The sequence below is a fragment of the Pristiophorus japonicus genome, chromosome 13, assembly GCF_044704955.1.
Source record: "Pristiophorus japonicus isolate sPriJap1 chromosome 13, sPriJap1.hap1, whole genome shotgun sequence".
Taxonomy (NCBI): Eukaryota; Metazoa; Chordata; class Chondrichthyes; family Pristiophoridae; genus Pristiophorus; species Pristiophorus japonicus.
In genome coordinates, this window is record NC_091989.1 from 36,133,293 (window position 1) to 36,149,760 (window position 16,468).

A 16,468-nucleotide genomic window follows, 5' to 3' on the forward strand; every position below is an offset into this window, starting at 1 on the left:
ATGTTGTAAACAGGTGCTTACATGGTTTCTTTGGAGTTTCACTGATCTCTTTCCCGTTGCAGGTACAGCAGGTGACCAGCAGGAGCCCTGCGTAAATGCAGGGTCCCTCTCTTCAATACATCCCTAAAATTAATTATTTTTATGGGCACGGTATCCAGGCCTTCTCGAAGTGAAATATTCCATTACGAGGAGCACTATGTAAATGCCTGTCGTTACTGTTTCCTCGATTTAGCCGTGAAGGATCATTGTAACTTATGTTCAATTATTTCAGCTACCAGACACAATCAGACCATTACTGTGCCGATTTTCATAGTAATTAGTTTATTCATAAATTATTGTAAAAGGATAATTCATGCTCTGCAAGAACACGCTACAGTTCATCAGTAATGTACCAGCAGAAATACTTAGGCCATTAATTATTTAATTGCAGTGGCCGTGATACTGTCAAATCACCATGATTGCTTTTTTACTGGTTTGATGGCAATTTGGGCAAAATTATGGGATCAGAAATAAAGAGCATTAGAAAGAACATACGATTACAAGCAGTTATGAAGAAAAGGCCATTCAACCCATTGGCTTATCGTACTGCTCAGATCCGTGTGCAGAACTCACATAGACTGCGTGCTGTAACATGAAGTTTCTCCTCGCCATTGTATGATAGCATAAAGCACATTACATTGGCTTACACAAACATAAGTGGAACCAAAATAGTTAAAAACGTGCACTACATCTTGGTATAGGGCATAAGATCATTTATTATAAATGCTTAACTTTTAGAAACTGGGAACAATTACTTTGTATTATATCTGATGTCTGTTTCAGGTTTTCCATGTCTCAGCAACACAATCTATGGAGAAATAAAATCTAAATTGATGGATTATTTTATGACAGGTTTGAATTCAGCCCATTATCATGTCTATACCAATGGACTTTCAAACTTGCTTGAAGACAATGCTAAAATCAGTGCTGGAATGAACCAGTATCCAACATTTCCTCAATAATACTTTTTTTTCCCAAGAATCACTGAGTATAAAAGGCAATGAGGGAGAAATGTGGTTGTTTAGCGCCACCATTAGCACCAGAGAGGGGCGCTAACGGAATGCTAAGCACCTAGTGCCCGAGCGGCGCTATGACAGCCTGCTGTGAACTTCACTGATGGTTTCGCGGCAGCGCTGTCATTTAGCGTTGCGCACTCTAGTACAACGCCCCCTTTGCGACGCGTTTCCGAAATTGACTGCTTTCGCCTGCCATCGCGCCTGGCGCTACTCCCGATAGGAGGAAGCAGACAGTGCACAGAGGATCCCGCGGCGATATCACAGGGAATGAAGAGCTAAGTGTTCAGGGTCAAATTTTTAACAATTAAAGTTACCTCTCTTAATTGTGGAAGGCTGTCGGTAGCCTCCCTGCCATTTTTTTGCCGGTTTCACATGGTTGACCTCACCTCCTCTTTAGGCGCTAGGATGCCGGTGTCCTCGCGCCTCAAGTTGAGAAGCGCTCCCGCTCCACGATGGGCCTGTAGCACCTGAAGAGGATTGTTCAACACTTCCCCTAGTGCTCCACTCTTCTCTTGAGGCGATACAATCGAATATCTCATTTTTGCGGCAGCAGATATTGTCCGGCGCTAAAGGTAGTGTCTCGGCAGCATCACCGCCTCAAGTGGGCGATACCGAATTTCTAGCCCAATATTTCTTGAAATTTAAGTACCTATTATGTCTACAGCAACAATCTTGACCCAATTAAGTGCTGAATATTATAAAATAAAATGCAACGTATGTCACAGAGTTGCTATTCTCTGTGGTATTTTGAAAATCATTTAGAAACTTAAACCCTTTTATAATTCATTGGAAAAATTACTTCAATAATCCTCAAAGGGCTAACTTATTTTTAATAAATTGAACATATTCTAGACCCTCCCAGCTCACATTGTTTGCAATTGAATGTATGAGTTTGAAGTCATGACCCTGTGTCCCAGGAGTCTACAAAATCTGAGTACAATGGTTTACTAATATAATCAGCAACATCAACTTTACTAAAGAGGTCAGAGCACCTTTGAAATCATCATGGAGAAGACAAGTGGATGGTCTCATTGAGCTTCGGGTTCCTGGGCAGACCTGTCCCCGAGGACAGAGTTCAGAAAGTGATGTGATGTATGCTCAGTGCATGATGATGTTTGACACACAGATGATGCACACTTTCATCTGGTTCCATCAATTTGGAAAGCTATCCTAAAATGTGCATTATGCTGAGATTTGAGGTTTGACAAATAAAGCAATAAATGCCACTCAGCAATGCTGCTTGTGTTATTTATTGCTTTTCTTTCAAGGTTACATCGAATTTTCAAACAACAACACCAACAACTTGTATTTAAATGTCCAAATGCGCTGACTGTCACAAGCAACTGACTGCCAACAAGAGATAATGGACAGGTACAATGTAGCGTAGTTGCTCCTAACTCTGAAATTCTGTTGGTGACTTTATCTTACGAGCTATAATTGGAAAGAATAATTAATCCTGTAATAATTGACCTTGTATACTGTTCCTGTTCCAATCGGCATTGATGTGTTCAAAACTGGCAAGTTTCTCTGTCACTTTTCTCATGTAACTACAACTGTTAGTCTATGTATTTTAAGACATATTGTGATTTAAACTCTTTTTTGTGAAATATTCTTCTTGTAAAGGAAAGCCCAGAAAAACTTGATTTATAATCTTGGGCTTCATTCATGATAAAAGATTGCACAGTTGGTTTCAAACACCATCTGTTCAGCTGCCTCTGCCATTTCCCTCCCACCAAGCCTAACTTCTTCTAAGGTTCGCCCCTGCCCTAGGCCTGAGCTCACATCTTTCTCTTATGTCTTTCCTATCTCGCCTCATGGCCTCTCCGAACTCATCTTATCCATGTGCCCCACCTCCTGCTGCCTCGACCCTATTCCCACTAAACTGCTGACCACCAAACTTCCCTTCCTGGCCCCCATGTTAGCTGACATTGTTAATGGTTCTCTCTCCTCAGTTACTGCCCGCTCCCCATCAAATCTGCCGTCATCACCGCTCTCCTCAAAAAACCAAACCCTTGACTCCTCTGTCCTTATAAACTACCACTCAATCTCCACCCTCTCCAAAATCCTCGAATGTGCGGTCGCCTCCCAAATCCATGGCCACTTTTCCCAGAACTCCATGTTTGAACCCCTCCAATCAGGTTTCTGCCCTGCCGCAGCAAGAAACGGCGTTTATCAAAATCACATGTGAAATCCTATGTGACTGTGACTGTGGTAAACTATACCTGGTCATCCTTCTCGTTCTGTCTGCAGCCTTTGGCACGGTTGACCACACCATTCTCCTCCAACGCTTCTCCTTGTTGGCAGGTTAAAAAAGAATTTGTTCCTGGGATGTGGGCGTCGTTGGCAAGGTCAGCATTTATTGCCCACCCATCATTACCCTTGAGGAGTTGGTGGTGAGCTGCCTTCTTGAACCGCTGCAGTCCGTGTGGTGAAGGTACTCCCACGCAGCTGTTAGGGAGGGAGTTCCAGGATCTTGACCCAGATGGCTGGTACTGCACTCACCTGGTTCCATTCTTATCTATACAGTTATAGCCAGAGCATCACATACAGTATCTTCTTTTCCCGCTCCTATACACCTCTGGTATTCCCCAAGGATCTATTCTTGGCCCTCTCCTATTTCTCATCTACATTCTGCCCCTTGATGACATCATCCGAAAACACAATGTCAGGTTCCACGCTGACGACACCCAACTCTACCTCACCACCACCTCCCTCAACGCCTCCACTGTCTCGAAATTGTCAGACTGCTTGTCCGACTTCCAGTACTTAATGAGCAGTAATTTCCTCTAAATAAATATTGGGAAGACCGAAGCTATAACCTTCGGTTCCTGTCACAAACTCCGTTCCCTAGCTATCGACTCCATCCCTCTCCCTGGCAACTGTCTGATGCTGAACCAGACTGTTAGCAATCTTGGTGTCATATTTGACCCCGAAATGAGCCTACGACCACATATCCACGCCATCTCTAAGACCATCTATTTCAACCTCTGGAACACCGCCCGACTCCAGCCCTGCCTCAGCTCGTCTGTTGCAGAAAACCTCATTGACCTAGCTTTTGGTCATCTGCCCTAATATCTCCTTATGTGGCTTAGTGTCAAATTGTGCTTGCTAACGCTCCTGTGAAGTGCCTTGAGACATTTTACTACATTGAAGGCGCTATATAAATGCAAGTTGTTGTTACCTATTTTAAGAATAAAGTATCATTCACCTATAATTCAAGACATCGCCGATTTTAAATTTTAGTTCCCCTAATTCTACCCTGTGCATATAAGCTTTTGGGGCTCACAAGTTTATTGATTTTGATGTTACACTGAACTGGCGGAGCATAAGTTGGGTGGCAAGGCCTGAACTGACTCTGATAGAAACTACCTCCTCCAAAAGTTCTTACTCTGTGTCAGATTGGGGCATAACTCAAAATTCAGGTTACTTTTACTCTATAACTGAAGTTTTGATGCAAAATGAAACATTTCACACCGACACGACAATAATCATGTGACTGCACCCTTAGATATTTGATCATGTTCTCAAAAGGAGCTGGCTGAAAGAAATGACTGATCCTAATAGTGTGATTAATTAATGTCAGTGTATGCATTCATTAACTTAAAGTACTTCAGCAATCCTATAGCTTCAATTGTGTGTGTTAGTTCTGGTCCCTCCCATTGTCAGGCTCTGAGATGTCTCCAAGCTTGTTTCCTTCATTGATGTCAACTCATCAACATTCATTTAGTCAAAAATATTCAAACAAATCAACAGAAAAGTGTTTAAAATGAAAAATGCTTAGCATAATTATTTATACAAGTAATTGTTTTTGAAAAGAAACAAGGATAGAGAGTAACAAAGAAAAACGTTTTTGTATTATTTTTTCAGAGGCTGATCCGAAATCTCACATTCTCAGCAAGCAGGGTCAATGCATTTACAATGTTCTTTCACAGACTTGATAGACTACATAAGTCTCCAGCAGTATATAAATGTGGTCTTGTAGTTCCCATTCAGAATGTTCTTCCTGCCTTCTGAATAGAGCAGGGTGAAAACGTTGTTTATCTGTCAGCAAGTCGTCCTGAGCTTCACAGAATACATTTTCAACACAAAACCAGTGAAGTGTGAAAGTGAAAAGTTAGAACAGGCCCTTGTCACAAATGGATCAGGCCTGCTTCTACTTCCTGAAATTTTTGCTGCAGGTAATTTGATTCTGAAGCTGTGAAATTGCAGTTTTCAGTCTGCTCAAGCCCACAAGCCTCAATATCTAAATAAATAAGTCTGGATTTCGAAGGCCACCGACAAAATGTTAGGTCTGATTTATGCGGTGTATCTGGGATTTCACCAGGTTTCTTGGGCTTTGCTAAGTGTGAAACCTGATGGGACCCAGAGCCCATCGATCACTCACAACTTGCTTGTCACAGTTCCCTCAGTTCCCAGTTGGGCTGCTGGGTACAGTGGCAAAACGAATCAAAATATCCTTGTGAGAAGAGAGCACAAGTCCATCGGTGGTTCGCCCAACATATTCCAGCTGCATCCTAGCGAACCATGAAACAAGGAAAGGTTTTGTGCCACATGATCCTATCCTAGCTGAGGGAGGATATACGGTCGGCTGAACGGCAAAAAATGAGGTCACAAATAGGTACTTCTGATGTGTCTCGGTGTCATAGCAGAGAAACTGAGGCTTCTCAGCACTTCCCATAAAAATGCTTTAGTCCCAATTTTAATGGGGCAGGAATCAGACCACTGGAGGCCAAAATGGGGGGTGAACCTCCCTGACCTTTTCAGTGTGAGGCCCAAGAGGTTTTAATTCACAGACTTCATACGTTCGCCCTTGGTTAGTTTCCCACCCAAAGCTGGCGGGAAGTGGCAGCTGGTGGGCAGGCAGAAGCACAGTCAGGCAGCAGGAGGTTGTCGATCGGGACCGATGGAACAATTCTCGGCACTCAGGAGGTTGCAGGTAGGGCGTTTGAGGAGGACCTTGTGAGCTGGAGGGTGGGGCAGCCTAAACCTTCCTTGCGTGGTCCAGAATCACACTCCTGCCCCTCCTGGCCCCACAAGGAAAGTCAAGAAAAAGTTTTAAAGTTTTACCCCTTTGGGACTCCTCTGGCCCGGGCTCCTCTTCTCACTGGATTGAACTGGTGGGAAAGCCACAACATGCCTTCCTTGCTCAGGCCCACAGTTAAAAGAACAGTCAGGCCCCAATCACATCATCGGAGCCCCAACTGCATATTTAATGAAGGACGCTGATGTTTTCTGGTGGGTAGCCTCGCCTGCTCAGAAGAGCAGGTTCAAATCAAAGCTTCAAAGCTTTCAAGAAGAGAGTGAATCATTGATGGGCAAATCCACCGGGTGATTTTAACTGCCCATGCATCCCGTTTCCGCCAAGCAGGCAGAGTTAGAACCATCCCTTCTTTAGCTCTACGAGCAAGAGTTAGCTTGACAGCTCATCAGTGACACAGTCAGTTTCTCAAATGGAAATACAATTTCACAAGGAAGTACTGAGTATTGGACATGATCTCTGTGTTTTCGGGAGGGTTACATTCCCTTTGTGCCCTTTGTATCCAGTAGGCAATGCACAAGGTTTGCAGACAGGAGCGTGTGCAGTGACATGATCAGTGACACAGATGTACCAACTGCCTTTGCTCCAACACAATATTTTACTGATGGAAAAAAACCCACAAAGCTCGATTGTTCCAGGTAACATCTCAAACTCTCGCAACAAGGCCCTTTTAGAAGGGAAATTCAGTCTCCTGAAGTGGTAATTCAGGAAGGCCTGTCAGTATGGTAAATTCCACTGATGGTTGGATGAATGCAAATCGCGCTTGATTTGGCAGAATTAAAGGTTTAACCCGATTGAGCAGCCAACCAGAAACGTAGGACACCTTGTGAGATGGAGTTCTGGGACCTTCAGGGTTTGTGTTTCACAAACCAATCCTTTCGTTTATTTATACTGTAAGTCTGTGATGATTTTCCTACTGATTCGCTTTTAGCAGCAAGTCAAGAGCCAGTCTTCTTCCAATGAAGGGTAAGTGGTTGTTTAGAGAAGTTACACATGGTTCCCATTTCAGTTATTGTAATATTTATGTTAAATCAATGAATTGACAGCTCAGCAACTGTGTCAGGTGGCTGCAGGTTTAAGCTGCCCTTTCAGCAGCCTGAAGTAGTTGATCTTCTTTTCTAAACAGACCCAATACTCTGTAATTAGTTCAAGCCACAAGTTTAAAAAACGAATACCCAGGGTAGAAACAATTACCGATACAATGAATACAAGTTATCCTTGGTTAATAGAGTTTATGCCCTCATAGGAATCTTTCCAGCCCCATTGAATTTCCTCATTCTAATGTGATTTATTTTGCAATGCTTTTCCGACATATAACACATATCTACAAAATTAAAGGTGCTTTTTAGGTTTGATCTTTATAGTATTTTTGTGCTGGTTTCTCCCGAAATGATGTTAAAATTAAATTTACTTACTCCAACCTTAATGATTCTTTTCTTTTTCCACCCCCTGCTTATCCCAGGCCTTTGACAGGATGTCTCTGTACACTGATCACTGGCAGGCACTGAAGGGCAGCATTGCATCGACTTGTCCTCCACCTTTCCTTATTTTCCGTGGGGCAGCTGAGATTTGGGACGTCACCACAGGGTTTCTGCCGCACCTCCGACAAAATCACAGTGAGAACAGCTCTGAGAAAATATCCAGCCAATGCTTACCTTTTGTCCTGACCAAATTTATTCCTCATTCGACATCACTAAACCAGATTATCCTGTCATTAATTCACTGAGCCTGAATCCGTGCTCCCCCACGGGCGTGTGCGCACCTCATGTGTGTATGATATGCGCAAACGCCCGTGGGGTCCCCGCAATTCCGGATTTAGGCTTGCACTGCGCATGCGCCTAAATCCAGAACTTGCGATCTGTCAAGAATTCCCTTGACAGATCGAATGCCTCCGAAGCTAAAGGGCCTCCGCGGGCAGAGAGTTGGGCTATTTGCTATTTGCCCAACTCCTGCCCAGCGAATGCCCTTTAAATTCTTATGACTGATAAAAGCAAGCGTAAGGTCTGCTTTTATCAGCGTAAGACTATTGAAGCACAGAATAATAAATTTTTTTCAATAATTTAAACAATTAAAATCCTATTAAATAAGGCAAGTTTATTTTTAGACCCTTTAAAATATGTAAATTTATTTTTCAAAAAATGTAATTTCAGTTTTAAATAATTAATTAAATTCAATTTGTATTAATTTTAAATGTGTGATTTTTAAAAAAAATGTATCTTAAGCACTTGTGTGTTTTGGGGGGTACAGGTATTCCCATTCATCACCAGAAATATGAATGGGGATCCTCCTACCCTGATAGGTTGGGCTGGCCCACATGATCCCAGTGATGCGTACGAAGCACATATGCTGTTGGGATACATGGGTCTCTTCGCAGGCCTTCGTGTAGGGGTCTAGGACCAGACATCTCCGAAACTCTGGGAACAATAGGTACTTGCGTAGAAATTTTTGAATCTGAGGCATCCGCCCGCGGGAAGCCTCCGACCACAAAATGCTGTGCTATTGCTGTTTGCGGGAGCTTGCTGTGCACAAATTGGCTGCCGTGTTTCCTACATTGCAACGGTGACTACGCTTCAAAAAATACTTCATTGGCTATAAAGTGCTTTGGGAAGTTCTGAGGTTGTGACAAGCGATATAGAAATGCAAATCTTTCTTTCTTTTTTTTTTGTTTTGATGCTCTCAGTATCCTTCAGTCATGGCATTTAATCTGTTCATCTCATACATGACACATCTATTTGCATTCCGTCACCTCCAGTGTTTGGTGCAGCGGGTAAAGTTAATCTCACAGTCTATAAACTGAGAAGGCCATTTAAAACTGCTAGTTAGCACAGCAGACCAACAACAAAATCATAAACTGCAATGAGAAACTATGGGTGCATTTACAGTCCTTTAGTAAATGCAGCTGACACAGCCTGTGGAGCAGGTGTGACTGACACATGTGGTGAAAAGAGGCTGGGGGAAAAAAACATTATGGAAAAATAGGCTAAAGGTTGGGTGGAGCTGTTGAATTTTTCCCCCATGAAGTACTTGCGATTTCAGACTAAAGGCTACATTTTTTAGGAATTGTGTTGAAAGATGATTCCAGCCACCGTTATATGCCAAACAGCTGCCTCAGTCACATCAGCCAAGGGTTTGTGACTGATTTCTTCAGGATATCTTAGTATCGGCCAAACTGAGGATAGCAAGTGATTGCACAAACAGCTTTCAGACACAAATATCTTAATAAAAAAACATGCTCAGTTAGGGATTGCTCTGCAACATTTGTCAAATTGTTAGAGCAGAGCATTTAGTTTCACGTCTCTCAAGAATATATGCTCACTGCATGAATCACTGACTACCTGCCATTCTGTAGAACATGGGCCTAAATTCACCTATAAAGACTTTGGGGAGAAATTGGGTGCCATTGGGCCTTCCACTAGCACCCCCGGGGGGCGCTAACGGGACGCAAATGCCTTTGTGACCGCGCGCGCAGTTAACATCGACTCCCGCCATATTCGGAGATCGTGATGTAATCGGCGTGCACATCGCCCCGGTAGCACCACGGACTCGAAATTGACTTCCGCCGCCTGCAGCAGCGCCGGGCGAAAACACCGACAGCTGCTGGAGGCGCGGATCGGGTGACTGGCCGCTACGGGGGGACGATGATTAAAGACGTTTTTCTCACGGGTTCCTGCCCACGATCGTTCAGCCCAGCACGCTGCTTGAGTGCCGGGCTGATCGCGTGGGTCCGTCGCTCCCTTGGTGGTCCAGGTAGGTCCCTTTTATATTGCTCAGCCTGCAGCGATGGTCCTTCCCTTCCCTTTGAACGCGGCAGCGTTGCATAGCCCAGTGAGCAGCGATGCTGAGGTCTCTGTCTTGCCTGCTGCCGTTAGCACTCCAGGAAGGAAGTGGAGCGCTTCATTTAGTGCTTCACTTCCTTCTTGGAGTGAAAACAGTGAATTTTTTAAATGTTTGAAATTGTTAGCACCTGGCCCCTTTATTCATTGTATTGATATTTCACTACCTCTTTATAGATAATGGGCCAAAAATCGCAGTCTCTACAGGCATGTACAATGTGTGCACGCACACGTGGAGGGCCCACAAGTGCCGATGTTTGGCGTGCAATGCGCATATGCCGAAATCCGACTCTTGTGAACTGTCAAAATGTCTTTTGGCAGCTCCATCGCATCCCCGGGAGAAGGGCCTTTACGGGCAGAGATTTGGGCTATTTGCCCAACTCTTGCCTAGTGAATGTCCTTTAAACTGTTACACCTGGTAAAAGCAGGCGTAAGGGTTTTAATAGATAGAAAAAAAAACAATGTTATTACTTATTTTTATATTAAATCCCTGACTATGAAGGCAAGTTTATTTTTAACACTATTAAAACATTTTTTTTCAATTTCAAAAAAGAATTTTTTTTCTCCAAAACATTTAATTTAATGCAATTTCTATTAATTTAAAAAAAGAGAAGTTTCTAAAATGCGATTTTAGTGGTATTCTCATTGATAGTAATGGGAACTCGGAGCTTTCATTACTATGAGTGAGAATGCTACATAGTGATTGGTGGTCGAGGCCCAAGTGATCCCAGGCTGCACATACGCTCCTGGAATACGTGGGCCCCTACGCTGGGCTGTGCAGCTAGGCCACGGAGCGCAAGTCTACGTTCCTCCGGGATCACCAGGTATTTTCGTTAAAACATTTTCAGTTGAAGGCATTGTGCTTTTCAATGCTTTTCACTTTAAACTGCTGAAATACAGAAGAGGCACAATCAATTGCAGGTCATTTCTCTATCAATCTGCAACAATAAAGTTACCGTAGTTTACCCTTTATCAGCAGGTACCAGCAGGCGCTTAGAGTTGGCATTGCGAGAAGCAGCCACAGTTACCACAAAAATATGACTGCAAAGCTATAATCGAACACGGAGTTTGTATGATGTTTATAACCTCAAGCCTCATTCAATGAGATCATTGCCTTGTAAATGCTCCCAAGAGCCCAGCTATTTTCTGTTTAATTTTCTAGTCCAGCTCATACCAATCGATCCCATTGATGTAACAGGATGATAAGCAAAATGTCTCCATTGCAACTGTGTAAATCTGCTGTATCTTGCAGGATTTCACACGATTTATCTGCGATTGTTGTAATCCTGTTTAAACAACCTTGTCAGCTCTACAGATCAAACTGGTTAAAACTTTTCATATTTCCATGAAATTATGCTCATTTTGTTATTACAATGTTTATCAAAAGCTTGGTTCAATTTTATATGATTCACACACATGTTAAACCCCATTTTCTGATACAAGGGAAAGAGAGTCAGCTCAATCGAATGCATTGGCCCAGCAGGTAAGGCAGCAGCAGTTCCTGGCTCACTCACCTGGCTCTCAGATAACTTCAATTCGTGTCTCATCAATCTTTCTTACTTACCTTTGAAGCAGGATACTGTAGAGCAAGCAGCCAAACATGGCAGCAGAGTGTGGAAGCCAGGCACAGGAGGTGAACAGAGACCTTTCCTGCCTCAGACCAAGCCCTCCTCGAGGAAATTGAATGAGTCTGTTCCTCATGTCAGCTGGAGGAGGTTGTATCAGCAGTGCCGCAAAAAGTTCAATATCTTTCAAAGAGCTGGCACAGGCATGATGGGCCGACTGGCCTCCTTTTTGTGCTGCACATATTCAGAATTCTAACTTCACAGGGCAGGCAAGGTAACACATTCCTCCTTTAATTCCTCGCCCACCCTGGGCACCAACACACTATCCTTTTAAAGCCACACTTGCACAACTAACTGTTCACAATGCACTTTGGTTAAGGGGGGGGGGGGCTCTAACTCGAGATCTTTCACTGTGTTACCCAGTTCACCTAACAGTCCTAAAAACCCTTTCTCTAGTTCAACAAGCTGATCTCCCCACATCTCTTACTTCAGCTTCCCCATGCCGCTTGGCACACATTCCTCAACTGTTAGCCTTCTTCTCATGTACTCAATCTCCTTGCAGGAGTAAAAGACATACGATATTCGCCAGAGGGAGGCCACCAGAGCGGTCATCGTGATCTTCAAATACCCTCCAAAAATGCCGCGGAGCTGATGGGGCGGCACTCTGCTCACACTGTTGGAGATGGTGAGGATTAGCAGCATATTACCACTGCCAGGTTAGTGACTGAGCACCTACACCATTGCCCTGCCATTCCTGTGAAGCACCACACAGGCACAACCTTCTACACCCCTCTTCTCTGTCTCCTTAATCACAGAGGGCACAGGAGAAGCCAACTGGTGATAATGAGGAGGAGGAGACAGTTCTCTTTTGCGGCAACATTACGGAAGCTTTATTTTTGTGCAGGAGCCCAAGCAGTGTGCGGCGGTTTCGTTGCAATCTGCGGCACATCCCCAGCTAAGAAACATTCAGGGGCTACTCAGTCCCTCCACCTCCACGGAAAAACGGACTGCAGTTCTTGGGGAAGAGAAGAGAAGAGAGAGCAACCTGCATAGCAGCTTTCAGACCATGGCGGCCAGGATGGATGCTATCTCTCAAGGCTTCCACCATTTGATAGCTGTCATTGGACCAGCCGTCTTGCTGATCAGTAGGGCCACAGATCCAGTGGCCTGTGGAACGGTGATGGCTGCAGTCCTCCATTGATACTGCTCTCTCTCGGGACAGCAGCACACGGCAGGTCTCCGGCCTTCTCTATCACCCCAATGGTACTTGGGAAGTGATACCAGGCTGCTCAGGAGCAAGCTCCAGAGATGCAACCAGCAGAGACACCCTGCCAGGAACAAGTTGCCAGGAGAGGAGGACCACCTCAGTCCCATGACCTTTCTGCAGAGAATGAGCAGCCAAAAACCTCCCCCAATCCTGACCCTCAGGTTTGCTCCTCGGAGAAGCACTAGAAATGAGATTAAATGCAAGAGGACAGGAGAAACCTCTGTACACACTGAGGCCGTGCAATTCACTTCCAGGTTTAGTGGTTGAGCAAAAATTGTCAACATTCAAGATTAGATTGGATAGGTGAATGAAGGAAAAGGGGTTGAAAGGATATGGAAACATGGTGGGCAAATGTGATTAGAACTATTTTCTCGCATGGAAGATAAATGCCAACATGGTCTGATTGGGCTGAATGGCCTATTTCCATCTTGTTATTTCTATGTATCTATTTTCTGTGGGGGTTGGGTAATATCTGGTACAATGGCATCCTCCTTACGTGCCATCTAACTCTCCTTTGTTCCATCCTGTACTGCTCCTCCTCCATGATAATGCTGTACAAGGATATGTCCATAGGGAATGCCATACCTGCTTTGAGAAGATCTCACTGTAGGTAGCAGGTGGGGTGGGCAGATCAAAATCTGACGATGGAATGACCTTATCAGAAGCAAGTGCCTGGTGGTTATGTTACAGGACTAGTAATCCAGAGGCCTGGACTAATGATCCACAGACATGAGTTCTCTGACCTGTGCCTTGTAGATTGTGGAAAGGCTTTGAGGAGTCAGGAGGTGAGGCACTCACTGCAGAATACCCAGTCTCTGACCTACTCTTCTTGCCACATTATTTATGTAGCTGGTCCAGTTAAGTTTCTGGTCAATGGTGACCCCCAAGATGTTGATGGTGGAGGATTCGGCAATGGTAACACCATTAAATGTCATGGGGCAGTGGTTAGACTCTCGCTTGTTGGGGATAATCATTGCCTGGCACTTGTGTAGTGCGAATGTTACTTAATGTCATCCAGGTCGTATTGCATTGATAAATGATACCAGCATGTGGTGCGTTTTTGTTTTGAAACCTAAGAATGTTGCTTAAAAAAAATCACTTTACTGGGGGGGACAGTGTTCCTTTAAGAGTTAAGATTGAACATGCTTCAATCTCAGTTGTAGATCTGGCAATTTTTCATGGTTGGATGAATCTTTAGTACTTCTTCTTTTACACTAACTATAAGCACATACATTGTCAGTTCACCTTTTAGGTTGCCAGTGATTTAAGAATAACTTTGAGGACAATATAGAGTTTTGGAGTAAGCATCAATATGACAAAATAACTTGGAAAGCTTTTGAAAGAAAATTTTAAGAATTCCAGAGATCAAACAAAAACCGCAAACGCTGGAAATAGAAACATAGAAACATAGAAATTAGGTGCATTCAGCCTTTCGAGCCTGCACCGCCATTCAATATCATGGCTGATCATTCAACCTCAGTACCCCTTTCCTGCTTTCTCTCCATACCCCTTAATGCCTTTGGCCATAAGGGCCATATCTAACTCCCTTTTGAATATATCTAACGAACTGGCCTCAGCAACTTTCTGCGGTAGAGAATTCCACAGGTTAACCACTCTCTGAGTGAAGAAGTTTCTCCTCATCTCGATCCTAAATGGCTTACCCATTATTCTTAGACTGTGACCCCTGGTTCTGGAACTCCAGCAACGGGAACATTCTTCCTGCCTCTAACCTGTCCAATCCCGCCAGAATTTTATATGTTTCTGTGAGATCCCCTCTCATCTAAACACCAGTGGATACAAGCCCAGTTAATCCAGTCTCTCCTCATATGTCAGTCCTGCCATCCCGGGAATCAATCTGGTGAATCTTCGCTGTACTCCCTCAATAGCAAGAACATGCTTCCTCAGATTAGGAGACCAAAACTGAACACAATATTACAGGTGTGGCCTCACCAAGGCCCTGTGCAACTGCAGTAAGAGCTCCCTGCTCCTATACTCAAATCCTCTAGCTATGAAGGCCAACATGCCATTTGCCTTCTTCACCGTCTGCTGTACCTGCATGCCAAACTGGAATGACGGATGTACCATGACACCCAGGTCTCGTTGCACCTCCCCTTTTCCTAATCTGTCACCATTCAGATATTATTCTGTCTTCCCGTTTTTGCCACCAAAGTGGATAACCTCACATTTATTCACATTGTACTGCATCTGCCATGCATTTGCCCACTCACCTAATTGGTCCAAGTCACCCTGCAGCCTCTTAGCATCTTAGTCACAGCTCACACCACCACCCAGCTTAGTGTCATCTGCAAACTTGGAGATATTACACTTAATTCCTTCATCCAATCATTAATGTATATTGTAAATAGCTGGGGTCCCAGCACTGAACCCTGCAGCACCACACTGATCATTGGCTGCCATTCTGACTCTCTGCTTCCTGTCTGCCAACCAGTTCTCTATCCACGTCAATACCATGTGCTTTAATTTTGCACAATAATCTCTTGTGTGGGACCTTGTCAAAAGCCTTTTGAAAGTCCAAAAACACCACACCCACTGGTTCTCCCTTGTCCACTCTACTAGTTACATCCTCAAAAAATTCCAAAAGATTTGTCAAGCATGATTTCCCTTTCATAAATCCATGCTGACTTGGACCGATCCTGTCAGTGGTTTCCAAATGCGCTGCTATTTCATCTTTCATAATTGATTCCAACATTTTCCCCACCACCAATGTCAGGCTAACCGGTCTATAATTCCCTGTTTTCTCTCTCCCTTCTTTTTTTAAAAGTGGTGTTACATTAGCTACCCTCCAGTCCATAGGAACTGATCCAGTCAATAGAATGTTGGAAAATGATCACCAATGCATCCACTATTTCTAGGGCCACTTCCTTAAGTACTCTGGGATGCAGCCTATCAGGCCCTGGGGATTTATTGGCCTTCAATCCCATCAATTTCCATAACACAATTTCCTGACTAATAAGGATTTCCTTCAGTTCCTCCTTTTCGCTAGACCCTCGAAAGTCTAATATTTCCGGAAGGTTATTTGTATCTTCCTTAGTGAAGAGAGAGCCAAAGTATTTGTTCAATTGCTCTGCCATTTCTTTGTTCCCCATTATAAATTCACCTGATTCTTACTGCAAGGGACCTACATTGGTCTTCACTAATTTTTTTCTCTTCACATATCTATAGAAGCTTTTGCAGTCAGTTTTTATGTTCCCTAAAGCTTCCTCTCATATTCTATTTTCCCCCTCCTAATTAAACCCTTTGTCCTCCTCTGCTGAATTCTAAATTTCTCCCAGTTCTCAGGTTTGCTGCTTTTTCTGGCCAATTTATATGCCTCTTTCTTGGATTTAACACTATCCCTAATTTCTCGTTAGCCACGGTTGAGCTACCTTCCCCGTTTTATTTTTACCCCAGAAAGGCATGTACAATTGTTGAAGTTCATCCATGTAATCTATAAATGTCTGCAATTGCCTATCCACTGTCAACCCTTTAAGTATCATTTGCCAGTCTATCCTAGCCAGTTCACGTCTCATACCATCGAAGTTACCTTTCCTTAAGTTCAGGACCCTAGTCTCTGAATTAACACTGTCACTCTCCATCTTAATAAGGAATTCTACCATATTATGATCACTCTTCCCCAGGGGGCCTCGCACAACAAGATTGCTAATTAGTCCTCTCTCAGTACACAACACCCAGTCTAGGATGGCCAGCTC

At 43.8% G+C, this 16,468-nt stretch overlaps 1 protein-coding gene across 3 annotated transcripts in view; it reads right to left on the bottom strand.

Annotated features, from left to right (window-relative positions):
• The window catches only part of sema3c (sema domain, immunoglobulin domain (Ig), short basic domain, secreted, (semaphorin) 3C), a 151,298-nt gene that overhangs the window by 63,094 nt on the left and 71,736 nt on the right, over positions 1-16,468 (bottom strand). The gene's annotated exons all lie outside the window — the stretch shown is intronic.